Below are 19,391 nucleotides of genomic sequence, written 5' to 3' on the forward strand. Positions count from 1 at the left end.
TGCTTGATTTGTGACTTTAAGATGGACATATTTTAAAGTGAGGCATTTTTATTAGACTGGTACCAGAAAATGAAGCTGTTAACATTCTACTCCTCTGCCTCATAAAGCTCTTCTAAGTAGAGGAGTGGGGTTATTTTGTGATGTAGAAACATCTAGAAAGCCTTTAGGTTGGAATCTGATAAGAAAAGATGGCAATCCTTAATCTCAGCTCTTGTTTGGAACTGCAGATCTCCTTACATTTCTGTTTTCCTCTCTCTTTTTTTTTTCATGATAATTTGAAGCCCTTCTTAACTCTTGCTGTTCATCTGTCTTTCCATAGCTCATTTATGTGGAATATGTGTTATAAAAATGAGATACACCTTGCTGAGCCCCATGTGGCTTCCAGGAGTCCCTGTTCAAGCAGTTTCTGACATCTCACATGGATATCTCTATTCCTGCCTAGTGGTGTATATTCAGAAGGTTCCCCAGGAGCTCATCTGTAAAGTGTGCCCAATCCCTCATCATATTTTGTCTTAGAGACCCCAAAACAAGTATTTAATTTAAAGGAGAAGATGATACTTTCTAGCACCTACTTTGTATTAGTAAATTTTAAATATTACCTATTTGCTTGTACTCTCCCTTTTTTCCCTTTCAGACATTTTATCCTTTTTCCTGTCTATTGTCACAAGCATTTGTGCATTGTCTGAACCAAAGGTCTTTTGTCATGTTTATAACAAAAATATGAGAAAATAATGTAAAAAGATTTTGAGTCTTTATTTCTCATTTCAGGTTCCCTGGGAAAATTTTAGGGAAGTTTTGAGATACCCACATTCATTTCATGAGCTCTTCTGAGTCTCAGTCTGAGACACCAGTTTCCCTGCTGCATATTTTCCTCCTCTGGCTCTCACGAATAGGTCCATTCACTTACTTCTTGCCATATGTGCATGTACACTGCCAAAACCAGCCTGTCAAACACAAACACTGTAATGTTGTCATTCACATTGTTCCCCAGCTTCCAGTCCCACATGCATCTATGGAATAGTGATGGAAGTGGCAGTTTTTATTGTGAGATTTGATGTTACAGTGTGGGTTCCCTTAGTCTGCTAATATATTGTAGCCTTGTCATTTCTGAAACAAATAACTTTCTGCTTATTCCTCATATTTGATTTTTAGTGATACTGCTATTATGGTTTTTCTGACGATCTTTAATTTTTTAAGAATTTCAGTTAAAATGTGGGGGGGAGGGAGTTCTGCTGGTGTTTATGACATTTTCCCATGCCCATATGACACGGAACTGTCACTTAAATGCCTTGGCAAAACAGTTTGAAATACTGTCCTACCCAAATTAAACACTGAAACAAAAACTCTAAACTTTCCTGTGAGTAAAATAAATCAATTATAAATTAGCAAGACGTAGGCTACTGATGAGGGCAAGAGAAATCAGAATGTATAAATATGAGTTACTTGAACCCCATGAAACACACACACACACACACACACACACACACACGTGTCTGCATATGCACACACACATAATGTTAAACTTGATCTGGACTTTTTCCTTCTGGCTTCATTAATCAACAGGCCAGTTAATCTGAAATATTTCACGTCAGCTTCATAGATCTGTTTTATGTATATACATTTTTCAGCTTTTATTTTGTTTGATGTTTTTTAATATTACTTGGCTTGCCCTTCCATTATTCTTGAACATTTAAGGTTGAAAAAAAAAGGAAATTACATACCCCCATGGACTGATACAACACAAGAAAGCAGATGTTTTACACTATTCTCAGGTAACACATTGTTTGTAAATTAAATGTAATGAGTCCAATAAAATGTTTTACAAAAATTACCAATTTCATATAGTGGTAGGTATCTTATTCTGCAACCATGTTTGTTGTATGTGGAAGTCATAGTCACTTCAGGCGAACAGCCCCTATTTAGCTCCTATTAAGTACTAAGTTGAATTGATATGGCTTTATCCACATGGAATATGCATCATATGTATCAAAATTGCCTTGCTGAGAAGTATAAAGTTTCTATAAGTTCTCTACCTATTGGTCTATTAATCTTTTTTTTTTTTGTATCTATCTGTCTGTCTGTCTATCTATCCATCCATCCATCCATCCATTTATTCAAATTACCAATAACTGACTTTTGAAAAGGTACTGTACTTCTCAGAAAATATTTTTTCCATATAGATCTAACAGGTAGTAGTATAAAGAGTACTCTCTTCACACATTTTCACCACAGGTGAAAATGGACACCCTGGATACTGAGAGAAGAGTGTCACTCCATGGGACTCTTGCTCTGTGATATGACGAGCTTGTTAGCATTTTGTATCAAACTAATGATGTTTATTTTGTTTTCTTTTTCCCTTTTTTTTTCCCCTTAACCCCCTTAGCATTAGCAGGACTACTATTTTCATTAAAACTGGATCTTTCTTATTGTTTGGCTTTGTCTTGCAGCAAGACTCAAAGTTCCAACAAGAGACATTACAAATACTAACTATATCAATAAAGGGCTACATCTGAGGGATAAAAAATGTGGTCAGTTGCAACATTTTTGTTCAAATTTGCATCAGATTTTTCAATTTTGGAATGTCTTTAATCTGAGGCCTTATACCAGAAGTGGATTCACTCAGCATTTTTAGTGAATATATGATTCCCAGCAGCCCCAGGCTCATTATCAATTGTCCGGTTTTAAAGATGTTGCCATGAGATTTTTCTGAGTTTTTGAACTGTTGTCCTTTTATTGCATTTTACTTGTGCAGGATATAAAAGACAAGTATTCCTTTTGTGGATAAGGTTTTTTGGTTATTGAGTGTGTGTACCCATTACTCCATACACACGCTGCTATTTGCCTTCAGCTCTGAAGTGAAAGTAAAAGGCTTTTTAGACTGCTGAAAAAGTCCCTGGATTGTGGGAATGCTCAGGAAAGCCAAGATACCAAACACCTGTTTTTCACTAAACTTGAGGATGTTGGGTAGGTCAAGAGGGGAGCTGTGGGTTAGCTCATTCCACTGTAAAGCAATGAAAGCCATAAAATATTATGAGCAAAAAGCCACCTGTTCTTGAATTAGTGCTTGCCATCTACCTTTGTGGTTTAAATTGAAAGTTCAGTATCTAGGCAGCCTGTTTTCCTTTTGCTCTGACTTAGCCACAGAGTATCAATTTATACAGTGCCTTCCCAATCAGCTCCATCTCAAAGCCCTTTGCAAAACATAAATGCAGGTGCACTAATGCATCCCTTCCTCTCCCAGGCACACCACACTAACAGGAAAGCAACTTTTCTGTAAACAAAGAAAAAAAATAGGTGAGTGTCAGAAATTATGTTCAATACCAAAGTACTGGAGACGAATTTCAGAAAGATAAAGCTGTTATGATGAATGGCTGCAAGACCACTCCTTGATTTACTCCAGGTGCTGTATTTTACAAAAGTAAATGCTTTCCAAGTAGCAGCTCTCCTCTGGCAGCTTCACAGTCCTCTTTTGTTGGACAGGAAACTTGGTGGTCTTGGTTTGTTGAGATTTAAAATGTAAGCTGGAAAAAGGAGCTGATCTTACAGAGGAGCCATGTACCTGACAGAGGTACTCTGAAGTCTGGAGGGGCCTTGCTATCCTGTTACTATATTCACCAAAAGACAGCTGGCTGAAGGCAAGAAAATCAGCTTGAGAGAATTTTATCACAAGATGCCTCAGGAGGCTGTAGCCTAAATAGATTTACTCTGTCCTGCTCTAAAGGTAATGTCTGTGCAGCTGACTCACAGGGACTAAATGCTGTACAGGTATGTTTATTTTGGATTTCAGTGTGAATCCTTTGACTCTTGTTCTTCTAAAAATGCTTGTTACTGATCTCAGTGAGCCCTCTGTGCCTGTTTTTGCTTGTGGCATAGGCTCTTTAGCCTGTTGTATTTGCTTAGTGTGCATGCACTTCAGTCAGCTCTGGAAGGTGAGCCTGGAGTGGCCATGTTATGTTCTCTGGAGAAACTGTTTTTTCATTAAGTCCATGGCTTTTAAGATATTCAGGACAACAGTTATTTGCTGTTATTAATTTACCTATGATGCCTAAGTGAGACCTACACTCATCCTCCCCATCCCATGTTGTCAGTGAAGAGATAGCACATCCTTGAGGTAGTGATTCAGGTATCACCTCACAGGGCTGAGGCATCATTTCTAGAGATGCATCTTCTCTCTTTCTCTCTCTTTCTCTTTCTCTTGCTCTTGCTCTTGCTCTTGCTCCTGCTCTTCGTGCAGCCCAGCTCAGCCCAGGTTCTTTACTGTTAACATATGTTTGCCAAGCAGTACAAAATTCCCAGGAAAAATTCAGCTTGCTATTGTTTCAAATGGGTTGATATTTTCACATTTCTCTGTGGTTTTCTTTGTTTTAAAAAAAAATATTGTCCAAAGGAAAATATTTCCTCAGATAATGCTATAAATTTTAGTCTAGCTCTTCTTATTTTGGTAACTCTGTCTTATTTAAACTCCAGGATCAAGTAAGACAAGTTTAGTTTTGCAAGCAAACAAATAGCTAAGGATGTTAAGAAAATGGCAAGAAGTAATTTCAGTCTCTGTAAGAACTACACACAGATTAACTGGTGGATTTTAAGGTCAGTATTTCAGAGTCAGCTTGTATAACGTTTATTAGAAATACTTTAGAAAATCCTTTAAAAAAATCACTAAAAGAGGAATGAAGTGACCACTTGATTTAGTATTCACACAGACTGCTATTTACCAAAAGAAAAACCTCATAGTCTGTTCTGCATACTCCAAGTCCACTTCCTAAGTCTCTGAACCTGTGCTACCAGCTATTTTTAAAGCTCTATAGCAGCACTATTAATACTTCTTTCTATATTCTTTTCTCTAGTGAACATAAATCATCATAAACTCCTTTGGTATGAGAATGTACATTATAAGCCTTTCTATGGTATTCTATCACTTTATAGAAACACTCAGGTGTGAATCTGGCTAAAACTCAAGCAATATAGCTGTGGATGAAATCCTGAAGGAATCCCATCTCATGGTGTGAGTATGGGTGCCATTGTGTACTGTGATGTGAATTTTGTCTGGATTGTGGCAAGTGAGACAATGAGGGAGATTCACAACTGTTTCCTGCCTCCTCTGAGCTTGGAGAAGGCCCCCTGTAGCATCCCAGGAACACACTGGGACTCCAGGCACTGGGCACAGGGTGTGAACCCTCCTGCACACAAAGGCAGGGCCAGTGTAGCTGGTCCTGTTATTTTGCTTCTCTCTTTTGGTTGCTCAGGTTAGTGATGGCAAAGGTGTGTCCTTCTTGGATGGGGCTGCTGGCTACAGAGCTGGGCTGCTGCTGTTGGGTCTTTGTTTCTTGAAAAGCTCCATTTCTCAGAGCTGAGATGGTGTATGTGAATCGTGGCTCTGATATTGTCAGGAGGTGGACTTTGGTTGTGAACAGGCCTGAAGTTGAAAAAGGAGCAAGAAGGTCCTCCTCAGATGGCTTTTCAGCTGTTGTAAGTTGTTCTTGCTCTATGAGAATCCAAGAATAATTTCCACAAGTGAAGGTTTGCCTGCTTAGGCTTTTAAACAGACCTCTTCATTCATCTCAGTTGGAATTGTGCTTGTATTTCACAGCATGTGGCAGTGCCACATGTGCAGTACCTGTGCAAAGGAGAAGCTATTCATGCTCTGCTTTTCTGGTCCTGCACTCCGAATTTTCCTGCTCACAGTAGAATTTCTCCAGCTGTGGGGAAAGGTGAAGTGATGGGCAAATATGTGTGCAGTATCACAGCATATTCATTGCCTTTTGCAGGAGGAAAAAGGCAGGCCTGAGAAACTTAATGAAGACAACTGGACTAGGATTTTCTGGTTTGACTTTGAATTAGGTTTAGTACATGGCTCTGAAAACTGTGGATGCTGGTCTTTATGGCAAAAACTAAGCCCTGACATAGATTGGAAAAAGGAGATTAAATAATATTGTCACTTCAGTCCAGTATGAACTACAAAGATGGATTGAAGCAAAAAGTAGAATGACTCATCTAACACAGCAAACTAGAACCCCTTCTCTACAGCAGACGCGTCTCTCCATTGCTACCTCAAAAATAAAGTCTGCATTGAAATTGCTGACAGACAATTTAAACTCTTGATTCATACCATGTCTTTAGAATGACATTTTAAGTAAAGTTTTTCTTATACATTTTGCTTTGTTTTTGGAGGATTAGTTATCTACATTTAGGCCAGGAAGGCAGAAGGCATGCTGGTTTACAAGCTTCACATGGCTGACCATTTTTTCATACAATGGGATATTATTTTGGCAATAATTGAAAATGATCTTTAAAGGTATAAAATGTCACATTCTCAACATCTATTCAAAGGAAGGAAATATGCCAACTTCTTAATGAATCCAAATACTGGTCTGCATGATGTGATGGAGGTAAATCACATCCTTTTAGGACTCAAACAATTAAAATAGTTTTTTTTTTTTTTTTCCTGTTAGTCTTTTTACTGTGGTTAAATGTTTTCCTAAACAGCTTCTTCTAATATCTTTAATTTGTAGTACTTTTACTGGTGCCAATTGTTCTCCTGAAGTTTTGCAAAGGATTTAAACCACTGTGGTTTGTTCATTGCACTAGATGCCTACGGATTTCTTTTTGTCTGTAAATGCACTGCATAATTTTAATGTGAAATTGATTCTCTACAACTATAACTAACAGGATTTTCCTGGAAACAATCAGAACATCTTGTATCAATGTTTACAATAAATATATAAGAGGAAATTGATAGCTATCTAACAGTTTCCAGGAAGATGGGAATTAATACAAAGCCAGCCTCTGAGTGTTTTTCAAAGAGAAAAATTGGGGTTTATTTTATTTCTATTGAAACTTGCCATGTTACTTGAATTCCCTGGACATTTTTTCATACTTCAGAGCCTTTTTAACACTGTCCAACCATCGACCATTCTGGCCTTATGTGGTGCCTGGGAAATGTTAATTGAGCAATCGTGAGTTTAACCCTTCCTTCACAAACTTTGTAAAAATACAGCTGTTAATAACGTTTATTTGGCTTCAAATTAGATATGAAAAAAATCTATTTCAGGAGGTTACTGAAAAAAGATTTAGACTTAATATGCGTTCCCCACATATTAAGACCAATGGCATGTGCTGTAAAGAATAAAAACCACAACACACAGACATCAGTCCTCATGGGCTAATGGAAATCTAGACCTGATTAAAAACCCATTTCAGGGCCTTTTTATTGCAGGGGTGGGTTTGATAGCTGTCAGTGTACAGGAAAATAGCACATCTGGAATCTTACTGTGTACTTGTGCTGGCTGGTATAACTCAACCTGTGTGTCAGATTTTTTTTTTAATAGCCAAGATTTATTTGGTTTCTATTAATTTTTTAAAAGTCTTTGGTAAGTATACTTATTAAGTACTAAATTTTTACCCTCCACAAATTAAAAGCTATATTTTAGTAGTGAGCAGTTTCCTTTAGAGAAAAGGAGGAAAGCCAGAAATAGGCATTAATAATGTAGGGAGTTATTTGATTACAAACGTTCCCCAGCAGCTTCTCAGGGATGACTACTTTGCAGTTTGTTTAATGAAAGTTGCATTTTTCTTGTGACTTTTCTATCTAGTTATGAGAAATCTAAAAGGAGATATTAAACAAGTAGTAGGCTCTGACTATTATTATATCAAGAGTTATTTTCCCATTAGGAAAGTGTATAGGTCTAGGAAGTTGTAACTGTTGTTTAAAAAACACTTGGATTTGCTTGTAAAACGTGAAACTCCAGTAAAGAAGAGGTTTTTTTTCTAAGCAATGACTTGGAGAAAATTGAACAGTCACCTACATATGAAGAACTTCAGCGTTATTTTTACATGTTTTACATGTAACCATAATATTAATTAAATAAGTGAATTTGTAGTCACCCTTAAGTTAATAGCAAGAACAGAGCAATAAACATCTTTTGATGGTCCCCCACAGCCTGAGATTTATTGCCTAGTTAAAATTTTAGTAGTGCAGTTGCAGAACTTTTATACTTTAGTTGCTCTAGAGAATTGTACAGCTGAAATATTTAATATATATTCATATATTCAAATCATGGTCTAAAATCAACAATGACCTGGATGGTGCCTGTCTTGGATGGTCCTAAAAATCTCAAAAATTGAACTGTACCTGAATTATTAATGTTTTGGTGGTGTTATTTTAGTCTTGTTCTACTTGGCAAACCCACAATATTGGGCAGTTCTTGCAGGTTAGAGTTACCAGGGCAAACTGTAATTCTTCAGTGGGAAGAGAGCCAGAAGGGGATACATTTTAATCACATTCTATTATCTTCAAGATGGCAGTGGTTTTGAAGCAAATTATATACTATTTATTCCATTTATACACAGTATAGATGGGCATGCATTTAAATGTCATTCCAGTGTGCAAATGACTCGTTGTAAAAGTCGTAATAAAGGACCTCTAGAATGTCTCTACAATGTGCCCCAAAAAGTACAGCTAGTTCATTTTGGCTGAGGTGGAAGAAAAAAATGTGCACCTTTCTGGGGAGAGTCACCCACAGGAGCAATCATTCATCAAGTAGCCATTATCTTGACACAGCAAATTGTCCATCAATTTTATTTTCACCAAAGTCAAGTGAAATACTTGTGCATGAGACATTTGAGAATTTGGTGTGATACCCTAATTTTGCTCACAAACATGTAAATATTTTCAGTTTATTAAAGGGTTTAGAGCAGGGTTCAGTAGTGACTTAATAATTATTTCTGTTTTAGAAAATGTACTATGTGCATTTACTTTAGAAAGTATTATGCGTGAGTTTGTGGAAATATATGAATATATGAGCAAAGCATATGTCACAAAGCAGTAGCCTGGCTTTTGCTTTTCTTTTTAAACAACAATTTTCAGAAAATACTTGATTTTAGAATGTTTTGATTCATGGGTGGTCAGTGGGAGATTGTCTGGGCTTTTTTTTTTTTTTTTTTTAAGTTGAATGATCCTGGCTTTTACTGGGCTCTTTCCTGGGCTCTTGCCCTGGGTTCCTGCCTTATATTCTTCATTAGTCTTAAGAGGTGTAAAGCCAGGGACAGAAAATTATTGATTAGCAAAATCAACTTTGCCAGACAAGATCCCTCACATTTTAAGTCTCTAATCCAGCTGAGAAAGCTATGAAGAGGCTTGTGGACTTTGTAAGGACAGGAGTCTGCAGTTAGAAATTATTGAGAGGTATCACTTTATTTTGTTTTGTGTAACAAGACACTTCTCTGATTTTCACAAGTAACACCAACTTGAAGTTGTGCATGAGTGGACAATTACTATTAAAGATGTGAAAATATCCTTACAAGACTGCAGCTCTTGCACAGATTCCTGGATTTCGAGAGGACGGATCCTATCAGTGACTCTTAAGCATTTCTGCCAGCTAGTCTTACATCAAGCTTGTAGATCTGAATTAAATCAAACCTTATTTTTTTAGGAAGACATTTGGTTTTGCTATTAAGTTTTCAAGTGATATGGAAGATATTATTTTAGTGCTAATTTACCTACCTAGTAAGAATTCACATTATTTTCAGTCTGATATTTTTGCTCTAGCCATTGGACATTTTAATATCCCTGTCTCCAAGCTTAAAGCAGACTTGATGATTTATAAGATGGGAAATATTTTTGGCATGGATGAGCTCGTAAAATATGATCAAGTCAAGCATTCAAATTACCTTGGATAAGTTGGCATCTATAGAGTCTTTCAGGAAAAGATAGGTTTTCCAGCCACAACTCCATTCCTGTAACCCTTTTCTAATCTATTCCCAGTTTCTGAACATCCCTTTCAAGTAAAAGGCAGCTGGAGAGCACAATCCCAGAGATTCAGCTTGTCTCATGCTCTTTTATTACTCAAAGTAATTTACCCTGTGATCCTAAGATGCCTGTAGTAAAAACCAATTTTTCTTTAAAAAATGTTAGCTTTATAAACCTTACAGAGCTCTCTTTCAGGATGGTAATTCTCATCATTTCAGCTGTCACACCATATTTACTGCTGTCACTGTTTTCTGTAAAAATAATGAAGTGAAACAATGCCCGCAATTGTTAACATCATCACGAGTATGAAACGTTCACGTTTCCTAGCAGATCCTAAACCAGAGAGAAGTAAACTGAGGAGAAAACCTTTGGCAACCCTGAAAACCATGAGCAGGAAGTTGAAGCCTAGAGCAGTAAAAGGAGACAGAACATGAGGATGACAAATGGGAGTTTGTGTGGGTGACACCTCAGGAGATGGCTCTGAAAAGCTCTTGGGTAGGGTGGGATCTCCCTGTGTCCCAACATGGAAAGTTTGGGTATAAGGATGTGCTTGGCAAAATACAGTTGGAAGAAGGAACATTTTCAACCCCCTCTTGGATGCAGCAAATTTTCTGCTTCTGTAAACAATGTAAGAAGTCCTACAACAGCCTTGTCTGTCACCATATGAGCTCTGCCACAGCCTGGTAGATATTGGGCATTGGCCTGCTGGTGTTAGCTCTCATCATGCTTGAAGACTTATTTATTTTTAGCATTCACAGTACCTCCATTATCATATATCTTTATTAAATTTTATATTCTGTGGAAGCGTCTTCACTTTTGTTGTTTACAGGGAAAGATATTTTTGCCTGTTTGGAGCAAGTGATCCTTCCAGCCCTGGACCTTAAGAGACTGAGGAAAGAGGAGTTGGTGTGAAATGCCTTGAGGGTTTTAACCCAAACTGAACTGCAGGTCTCTGTGGGTAGAGAATATTCCTTTGTGAATGGAGGTCTAGAGACATGAGAGTAAAAGGACCGCTCCTGGCTGATTTTAGACCACCACACTTTAGTTACAGTTAAAGGTAATTTTTATAATATAGTAATTTATTCTACATGGTAGAATAAATGGTTCCTAGTCCTGCTCCCAACTTTAGCTCATTATGCCTTTTCTGGCTTCATTATTTTCTCAAATCCCCCACATTTTTAGCTTTCCCAGGACTTCCCTACTTAGCTGTACCAACAGCTAAATGTATGGGTGGAGAAGAAAGGGAAGCCAGAATGACTCTGTTACTGTAAAGATGAAACTTCTAAAATATACCAAAAACCCAAACAAAAAAAGAGGAAACTCCAATGTAAAAATTATACTGATGGGAGTGTTCTGAGCTTGTAAGTAAATGTGCTGATTGCTGCCAGAAGGGGGTAATTGTACAAATGCCTCTAATAAACTGTAGAGTTTAATTCCTTGAGTAGAAATTTGAAAGCTGAAATAAATATTTTCTTCCAGAAAATATCAGTTTATGACTTTCAAAGCTGGAAAGTACTATCCCTGGTTTATAAAAGCAAAATTAAATTCGGAGATGATTATGTGATTTTCCCAAGATTTCAGAGATATGTGGAAGAGAACTCAAGTGTGACAATAGTTCCAAGGAGAAATGAGGCCTCCAATGTATGTAGTCAGTCAGTTTAGCTCCTTGATGCCTATGAGCCCTACACTTCTGCACTTAGTGGCTGTGAAAAACATCCAGTCAAAATGTCAGCATTTAGTGTGCGTTCACTCTTCATGGGTGCAAATGGAAACACCAGATGGAATCTAAAATTTAGCTTACTGTGGATACTTTAATGGCTGTCTCTGGCATCTTTTTCTTAGGAGGACATAGATCTACTGCTACTTCTTTTAGCAGAAAGGGTCACTGAAAGAGTTCAAATTGATGGTGCTTTTCTAACTGCTCTGAGAGAATTGGCTGCACTAAAATTCTTCCTGACTTGTGTTACCAGAAAAATTGTAAAAAAAATTTTTACCAGCTGTTGTGCTTCACTGCAAAACAAACACATTAAAAACATTTAATGACCATTGCTTCTTTCATCTTCCTGTTAATTTATATAATTTAGCCCTATAAAAGAACTGAGAGCTGTTTGGTTGGAGCAGCTCAAGGTGTTTATTAATATTTGTTGGTCATGCTGTACTTGCAATTTGAGCCTAGACAGGAACACACAGCTCTCAGCACTGTGCTGGCAAGAGAAGTTAACTCTGCATTTGCATAAGCACGTAGGAAATAAAACAGTTATGATATAGTGAAATGGAGTTAAGTTTTTTCTACTGGATCATTAGCTGGAATTTCATATTCTGGTGATGTTCATCTTCAGACCCTGAGCCTAAGGTACCTCCATCCAAAGCTGCATGATAGGCTCCTGATTAGAGGGTGATTTGTGGTGCTATGGATATGTGATGGGCTCCTGACTGGAGTGTGACTGGGGAGTGATAAGAACAGGGTGGGCACTGGATGGGTGCAGGATGTGCGTGGGATGGGTGCAGGATGTGCGTGGGATGGGCGCGTGATTGGCTGGTGATGGATGAGTGATGGCTACTGGTTCCAATTAAAGCTCAAGTGCAGCTGCAAAATTCCAATGGCACCCACATCTTAGGCACAGCTTTCCTGCCTCTCTTCCTGTATCACCAGGTTAATTTGCAGTATATGCAACTGATTTGGCAGATATATGGATTCCAGAAGAACTTGGCACCAGCTGTACATATGATTGGCAATTTTTCAAACCTCTCAATTCGTGTGGATCTCAAAGCCGGTCTCGCTTCATTTGTAAGTGCAGTAATTTGCCCAAGTCATGCATGTTGCCCTCTAATAAAGTTATTTCTCCAATAAATTCAGACCTGTTGGACAACTTTGTGCTGGAATTAATTATGCTTCCTGACATCCACTGAGGAGTGACTCCCAATTTGCATAAGCTTGCTTTGTGTCATAATTCCAGACCTGTCAATTGATCTTTTTCTATATATGCTGTATAGTCACACTTTACAGTAATGTGTTTTTCATAAGTCATGTAAGTTATGCATTTTATCATCTATAGTTTCTTTGTGTCAGAATATTTGTGCTTCTTTTTAATATCCCAGATACAAATTAAATCCAAAGGTTCAATAAGTGAGGCTTTATGAATACTGCTGAAAGTTTTCTTCTGTGGAGCTTTAAAATACACTAAAAGAACACAGTATTTCATGTCTTGAAGTTCTGCTCAAGTGGAGGAGAAAAATGATGAAAGTGGAGACAAAGAAAATGGCTAGTGGTGAGAGAAATATGAAGACATGGTACAAAGGAGACTGGGGCATCAATTTATTTTCTCTCAGCTCTTGCACAGGGCTTGCACCCTGTTCTACATGCTACAGAGTTATGTTTGATATGTTAGTGAAGAAAAAAGAAAAAGTTGGGCATAAATTTTAGGCTGGGCATAATTTTTAGGCTGTGTTTCTGCATGGTACCCATTTCTCCAGTGTTGCTCTCTTTTATTCTCCTCAGCATCAATCATGTCAGCCAATACTTACTTTGAAAATTCTACTTTCTTCTGTTATGAATGACCAGATTGGGTCCAGTTCAGGCTGGAATATCAGGTAGAAGTAGGACACGTGGAACTAAATTTAATAATCACATGATACTTTCTGGTGGCCTAGATTTACTAGGGAAAAAATGGGGTTCCTACATTGAGGTTAAATAGGTCTGCAGGTGATATTGCTGGAGCAATAACACACCATCTAATTCACTGAGTGCAGCTTCTGATAGAAGTGCAATGTGCCAGCTGGATAGAATCCTGCTAGGAATGGCTATAAACCTTTCTATTAAACATGATTCAGCTTGTCTTTACTTCCCTCTCCCCTCTAGTTCTCAGAATTGCAATTTCTATCTTTTTATAGGGTAGGAAAAATAAGGCAAAGAATGAAAGATTTCATCTGGATTATGAACCTCTTTCCTCAGACCTCCTAAATGGAAATTGTTCCTGGAAAGTTTGGACAGTTCCTTTCTTTCCCTTAATAACTGCAAACACTAAACGACCACAGCAGAAGAGAGATTTGTATTGCCATACACTACTTGGTGATTTTCTGTCCATTATGACTTCTCCCTGTCTCTTTCCCTTGTCTTCTAGTGCACATCTTGTGGAAATATGTCACATTTCTGTGGTGCAGCAGAGTGGGAGGCAGAAAATCTGAATCTTATTACCAGTTTGGCCATAGTCTTCCTATGTGAACATGGGTAAGTAATTTATTTCTGCACTCATAATACAGCCATGTTAATCACCTACTTCACAGGGCGAAGGTGGCTGATCTGTACCATTCTTGAAATGTTTAAGCAGTTAAGATGGGACTCCCAAAGTATGTAAATTATGTCTTTGTACTGTGTTTGGCTAGTATGGATACTTCTGGGCAACCTGAAGCTTCTCTGTGGGACAGGACAAGTGGCTACAGCTGCTCATGCTCCTGCCACCCAGATGTTCTGGGATGTGGCTGCACGGCAGCCCAGACCTGCTCTTCAACAGCTCCAGAGGTGAGTCACCCTCATGTTCCACCCTGTTAAGATTTTGGTATGAAACATGTAGGATTAGCAAAGTTGGCAATCCCTCTTATGTGAAAATAAAAGGAAAATACTCTGAGCTCTGGTGAGAAGAATGATCAGAGCAAAGCAGCCTGGGAGAGAGCAGGTGGTCCACTCCCTTCTGCCAGATGCAAGTTTATACCTGCTCATCTGTTTGAGCCCTGCTTTCTAACACGCCACTGATGAGCCAAGCTGGTACCAAAGTGCAAATATCAGGATTGATTCATATTATAATGTACCTTTCAGTCATCATCTTGTTTTCCAAAATAAACAAACTGCATGGGTTAAAGAGTGCAGTCTTCCCCATGCATGTCAAAAATCTCTGGCCCACTCTGTTTGCTCAGTTCCTCTGATCCTATAAATTATGTGTACTATGTTCATCTTGGACTCCTACTGCCTTATTTTCCCACTTAACTTGGCAATGTTAGAAGGGACATATTTCTCCTCCCCTTCCTTCTTTTTGTTTTTCTGGCTGAGCATTTTATTTAACTGGGGCTGTAAAATGACAGCATTAATTGTCAGTCTGGCACAAGCCTCATGCTTGATTTGATAGCGGGCACTACTTACATCAGCGTATAAATGCAGCAGAGAGTCCTGCTAACCTATTCTTTCAAGTGCAGCTTGTCTGTGCAGTGTGTGTGAGAAAAAGGCCCACACTTGGGGCTGACAGGGCTTGAGAATAGATCTGGCAAAACTTATTCTTCCCTAGAAGCTGAACCGCGAGAGTGAGCAACCTCCAGGCTCACAGGCGGCAGCCGAGCACCAGGCTTGGATTCAAGCTCCATGCAAAGCTGATGGATGAAACAGCCTAGAAAAAAAGAAGGGGAGGGAAAGGTGCCTCTTGTTAAACAAGCTATTCCCCAGTTGATTCTGTTTTAGATCCCTGTCCAGCAAAGGCTCCTGTGTGCACTTTGTACACTTACATGGTCCCACTAAGCCAGGTGTGACTTTGGGGTGCTGCCCAGTTAATCTAATGTAAAATTATATCTGAAGATTAGGTCACTTCCAGTATTGGTTCTTTACTGACAATCTTTGGATCATTTAGAAAAAAAAAGTATCTTTTCAGAGCAATTGAGACACCCGGAGGAACTCATAATATGAAAAATGGACCTGTTTTTCCTCTAATTTTCTAAAATTAAAGATTCCCAAACATTTTATTACAGTTTTCACTTCTAAGTCTTCCTTGGTAAACTACACTGAAGAGTAAAGCTTTTTGAAGGTGGAGGGGTGTATGAACAAATTCTAGGGTTTTAACATTGCATTAGTTGGTAGGGTGTAGCTGGTTTACCAGTTACTACCAAACAATACTTAGCTTCCGTACAAACACAACATGCAATTAAATGCATTCAACTTGTTCATCAGACTGGAATTGAATCAGCTTCCATAATCTAATTGTGTTTGATATCTGCACATAACATGAAATGATCTCGAAAAAATTTGCCATGATACTTATTTTTGTCTTTCCCCCAGTTTACTGGGAAATAAGGGAGCAAATCTAAGGGAGCAATTTAATTGGAATATGGGGGACAGTGATGGGAATTTAAAGGAAAAGTCAGGGTTATCAAGGTGTTTTCTTCTGCTGAAAATAATCTTAACTCCTCTTGCAAGACTTCTGCTTTTGCAAGTAGCATTGTGGGTCTTCATAGCTGGAAACCTGATATTGTCTGTGGCCTTCACGGGTGAGAGAGCGAGTATGACATGCTCACCTTCTATCGATTTTCCAGATCCAAGGATGCTAATATTTTTCATATGCAATCACACTGGTGTTTACATTATTTTGGGATTTGAAGTCTGTTTTGATGCTTTATGAAGTCTGACATTGCCTGAATAAACAAATTCTTAATAATTGATTAAAAGGCATAGCTGTACCACTTAGTCTGTCTGCGCGAGAGGCATTTTTCCTCTGGGACAGGACCAACCCAGCATTTAGTTAATCAAGTTTTAAAAGCTGTGAATTTAAGCTCTTTGGGATATATACATTACCAATTGCAGGAAGTTGGGAAATAAAAGGAACTTTTCAAATAAAAAGATGTCAATTTAATAGCAAAGGAGCTGGAAACAGATGTTTCACGCAAAGCGTAAGAGTTGTGTCATTCTTTTAGGTTTTCAAAGTCACTTCTTGTCAGATGCATTGGTTAAGAGAGAAAATTAATGAGCTGTGTTAAGTTTTATTACACAATCTTCTGATGTGGGAAGGCTTCCCTGCAGGAACAGCTCTGTGCATGGCTTAACTGATTTAGGCATGCCTGGTGCAGTATTCTCCAGAATGTGTTGGAGATCAAAGTAGGGAGAGTTATTCAGGTTTTATGGCAAGGTAATTAAAAAAATATGGGGATTATTACATATAAATCATACTTGCATGAATTTGCTGGTAAAATAAAATCTAATAAACACATTTAAAAAATGAGATCAGGAAAATATTCGGCCACAATTTTTACCATTGCAGATGTAAATCTGCACCCTTAGTCTACAGAGTTGACCTCTTTCTTCCACTGCAGAGAATTTGGCCCAGTTGCATTCTAGTGGTGTTTTCATTTACAAAAAAAAAAAAAAAAACCACAAAAAACCCAAAAAAAGGCATACTGAGCACACTGAGCTCTCCTGCTTTGTAACAATGTGAAGATGGGCACTTTGTACCAGACACAAAGTGGTCTCAGGTAGAGCAGTCACAAGATTTCCCTGGGTTTCTGAGGTGATTTCATCTGAAAATTCATTCTCCTAGAAACAGACTTCAGACTTTTGTGTCTCAAATTTGTTAGCATCTGTTACAGTGCAGACTCTAAGTGAAGAAAAGGTTTTGATCAACAGCTTCTGGTTAAAGGGGTTAAAAAAACCCCAAAAAACCCTAGAAAACTGCAAGGACTTTCTGTTCTCATGGGAGTGCATACAAGCTCAGGAAGGATTGTGGCTCATCCTCTCTGGACATGTATAGGACAAATAGATGCATGCACTATACTCCAAATAGGGCTCAAAAATCCCAGCCTAGAAAGAGGGAGAAATGATCCAGTTGTAAATGTTGAAGTACTGATCATGAAATGCAGAAAACATTTTTTTCTGGGAGAGAAATGAGGACTGTTGTGAAACTTCTGTTTAATCAGAGGAAAGCTTCCACATTTCTGTCACATAAATATGCAGAAAGGATAAACTTATAGCTTCAGCTGTCCTGAATTCAGTGATACCATATGATGACAGAACACACATGCACATGCCTGTATAAATATATACACAGCTGAAGTCAAAACATATAACACTGTCAGGACTGAGCTTTCTCTCTTTAAGGATGTGCACATGCCCTCTTTAGTCTAATTGGGTTTATGACTCTTCATGCATGTGTATATGCAAGAGATATAAAATACAAGCACAGTAGCTTTTGATGTGAAATAACATTTTCTTGCACCAGCTACAGGTCCCTGAGAGACTACATGTGAAGTTCACAGTGAAAGCTCTGCAGCTGAAGCCCTGGCAACAGAATAAGTGGAACTCAAGTGGCTGTCATTTTCCCAGTCTTTGCTGCAGTCCTAAATTGCATTACAGGGAAGCTATTGACTGGCAACTCTGTGCAGATGAAACAATTTTGACAAGGAAGTCCTATGTGAAGTTTCAGGTGAAAATCTACCCATGCTTTGCTCTTCTGGGTGATGAAATAATTTCCTGAAGAAAGAAGAAACCACCCCATGATGTCAAAATGTTTGAAGGTACTTGATTGTGAAATGCTGAGCACCTTGAGGTTTCGCGTGGTGTTCTCCCACTTCTAATGCTTTTCAAAGAATCAATACAGGCTGCATCTAATAATGACAATGAGTGTATATTAGAGATATACTACCTGGAACTGTAAGATGATGGGCAGACTGAAAGTATTGCAGAACTAAGTTTTATCTGCATGCTCCCTGAGTATGCAGAACTGTTAATCACATGTGCACAGTCTTGAAGACAAGGACCAGAAAACTCTCTGAGATTTTGAAACAACAATAATGTAAAGCCCGTGGCAAGATTTAATATAAAATCTGAACAGTATTCTGTGATGTATCTGGTTCTTGTTTGATGTACTTCTACTGCCACAGTTAATACAGTGTTTGCAGTGCACACATAAAGCAGATATGCCCAGATTCCTTTCTAAAAGAATTAAATTATTTTGTAGTTATGTAGGCTGTCTTTTCTGTTATTTCTTTCCCACAATTTCCATAGGCTTTATTTAGTTTTGTAAGTTGTTCTTAACAGCTTTCAACATAATTTGCTTTAATAGAATGGTAGCAATAGATGGTTATAGAGAAGGCTATAAAGATTCTTCTAAAAATTAAGTAAGAGGGAAGTCCCTCTTTTTTGGGGCTTTCCAAAGTCTGAGAGAAAATAATCCTCAAATGAGCTATTCAGAGACCAGCTTTTCTGTTCTCAGGTGGTAATGATTGTGTATTTTACTACAGCAGAATAAAAATCACCCTCCAACACACCATCAGTCAAAGTTTTCAAAATATTTCAGCCTCCCAAAAGTAGAATTGAAATATCTAAGCTTTCCTAAAGGCTGGTGCCAGTCCTTCAAACATGTAGTTCAATTTCAGCCCTACTTATTCTGTATGCTTGAAAACATCAGTAAGCTGAGGATTTTCTTGCCTTTGCTGCAAACATGCTGCATGCAGGTGTGAATGTTTCATGCAAGATCTGCAGAAAGAGACGAACATACAAAGCCTATTGCACAGGCTGTCCTGTCTGTCTAAGGTCACTCTGACTTGAGTGTTCCCAATGTGTTCCCTTCTTCCCAAAATCAATATGAACCCTTGCATCAGTTGTGTTAAGGTCAAGGGCTGGCCAAAGCTGACTCCAAGCATTTAACTGCTTAACATCATTATTTCACCCTTTGAAGAATGGCATAGTCATTGGAAAAATCCTTGAAATTCTTATCTAGAAGCTGCTTTAAATATTGGAATGTTATTACTATTAGGTTACAGTGGAACAAGAGAAAAATTGCCCTGAACTTTTGTCAACTGTGTTTATGACTAGGAAGCAGCCTACATGAACCAGTATCCAAACAGGTCCATGGGCACAGTGTTTCTCAAGGCAAAAACTCACTTTAGAGCTTCACTA

At 38.2% G+C, this 19,391-nt stretch overlaps 1 long non-coding RNA gene across 1 annotated transcript; it reads left to right on the top strand.

Annotated features, from left to right (window-relative positions):
• The first annotated feature begins 13,861 nt into the window (after positions 1 to 13,861).
• Positions 13,862 to 18,225, top strand: LOC137469965 (uncharacterized). The gene is made up of 3 exons (XR_010996833.1): positions 13,862 to 13,973; positions 14,129 to 14,264; positions 17,713 to 18,225. It is a non-coding gene; the product is annotated as an uncharacterized lncRNA (long non-coding RNA).
• Positions 18,226 to 19,391: the final 1,166 nt, after the last annotated feature.

This window comes from Anomalospiza imberbis, chromosome 3, assembly GCF_031753505.1.
Source record: "Anomalospiza imberbis isolate Cuckoo-Finch-1a 21T00152 chromosome 3, ASM3175350v1, whole genome shotgun sequence".
Lineage (NCBI taxonomy): Eukaryota > Metazoa > Chordata > Aves > Passeriformes > Viduidae > Anomalospiza > Anomalospiza imberbis.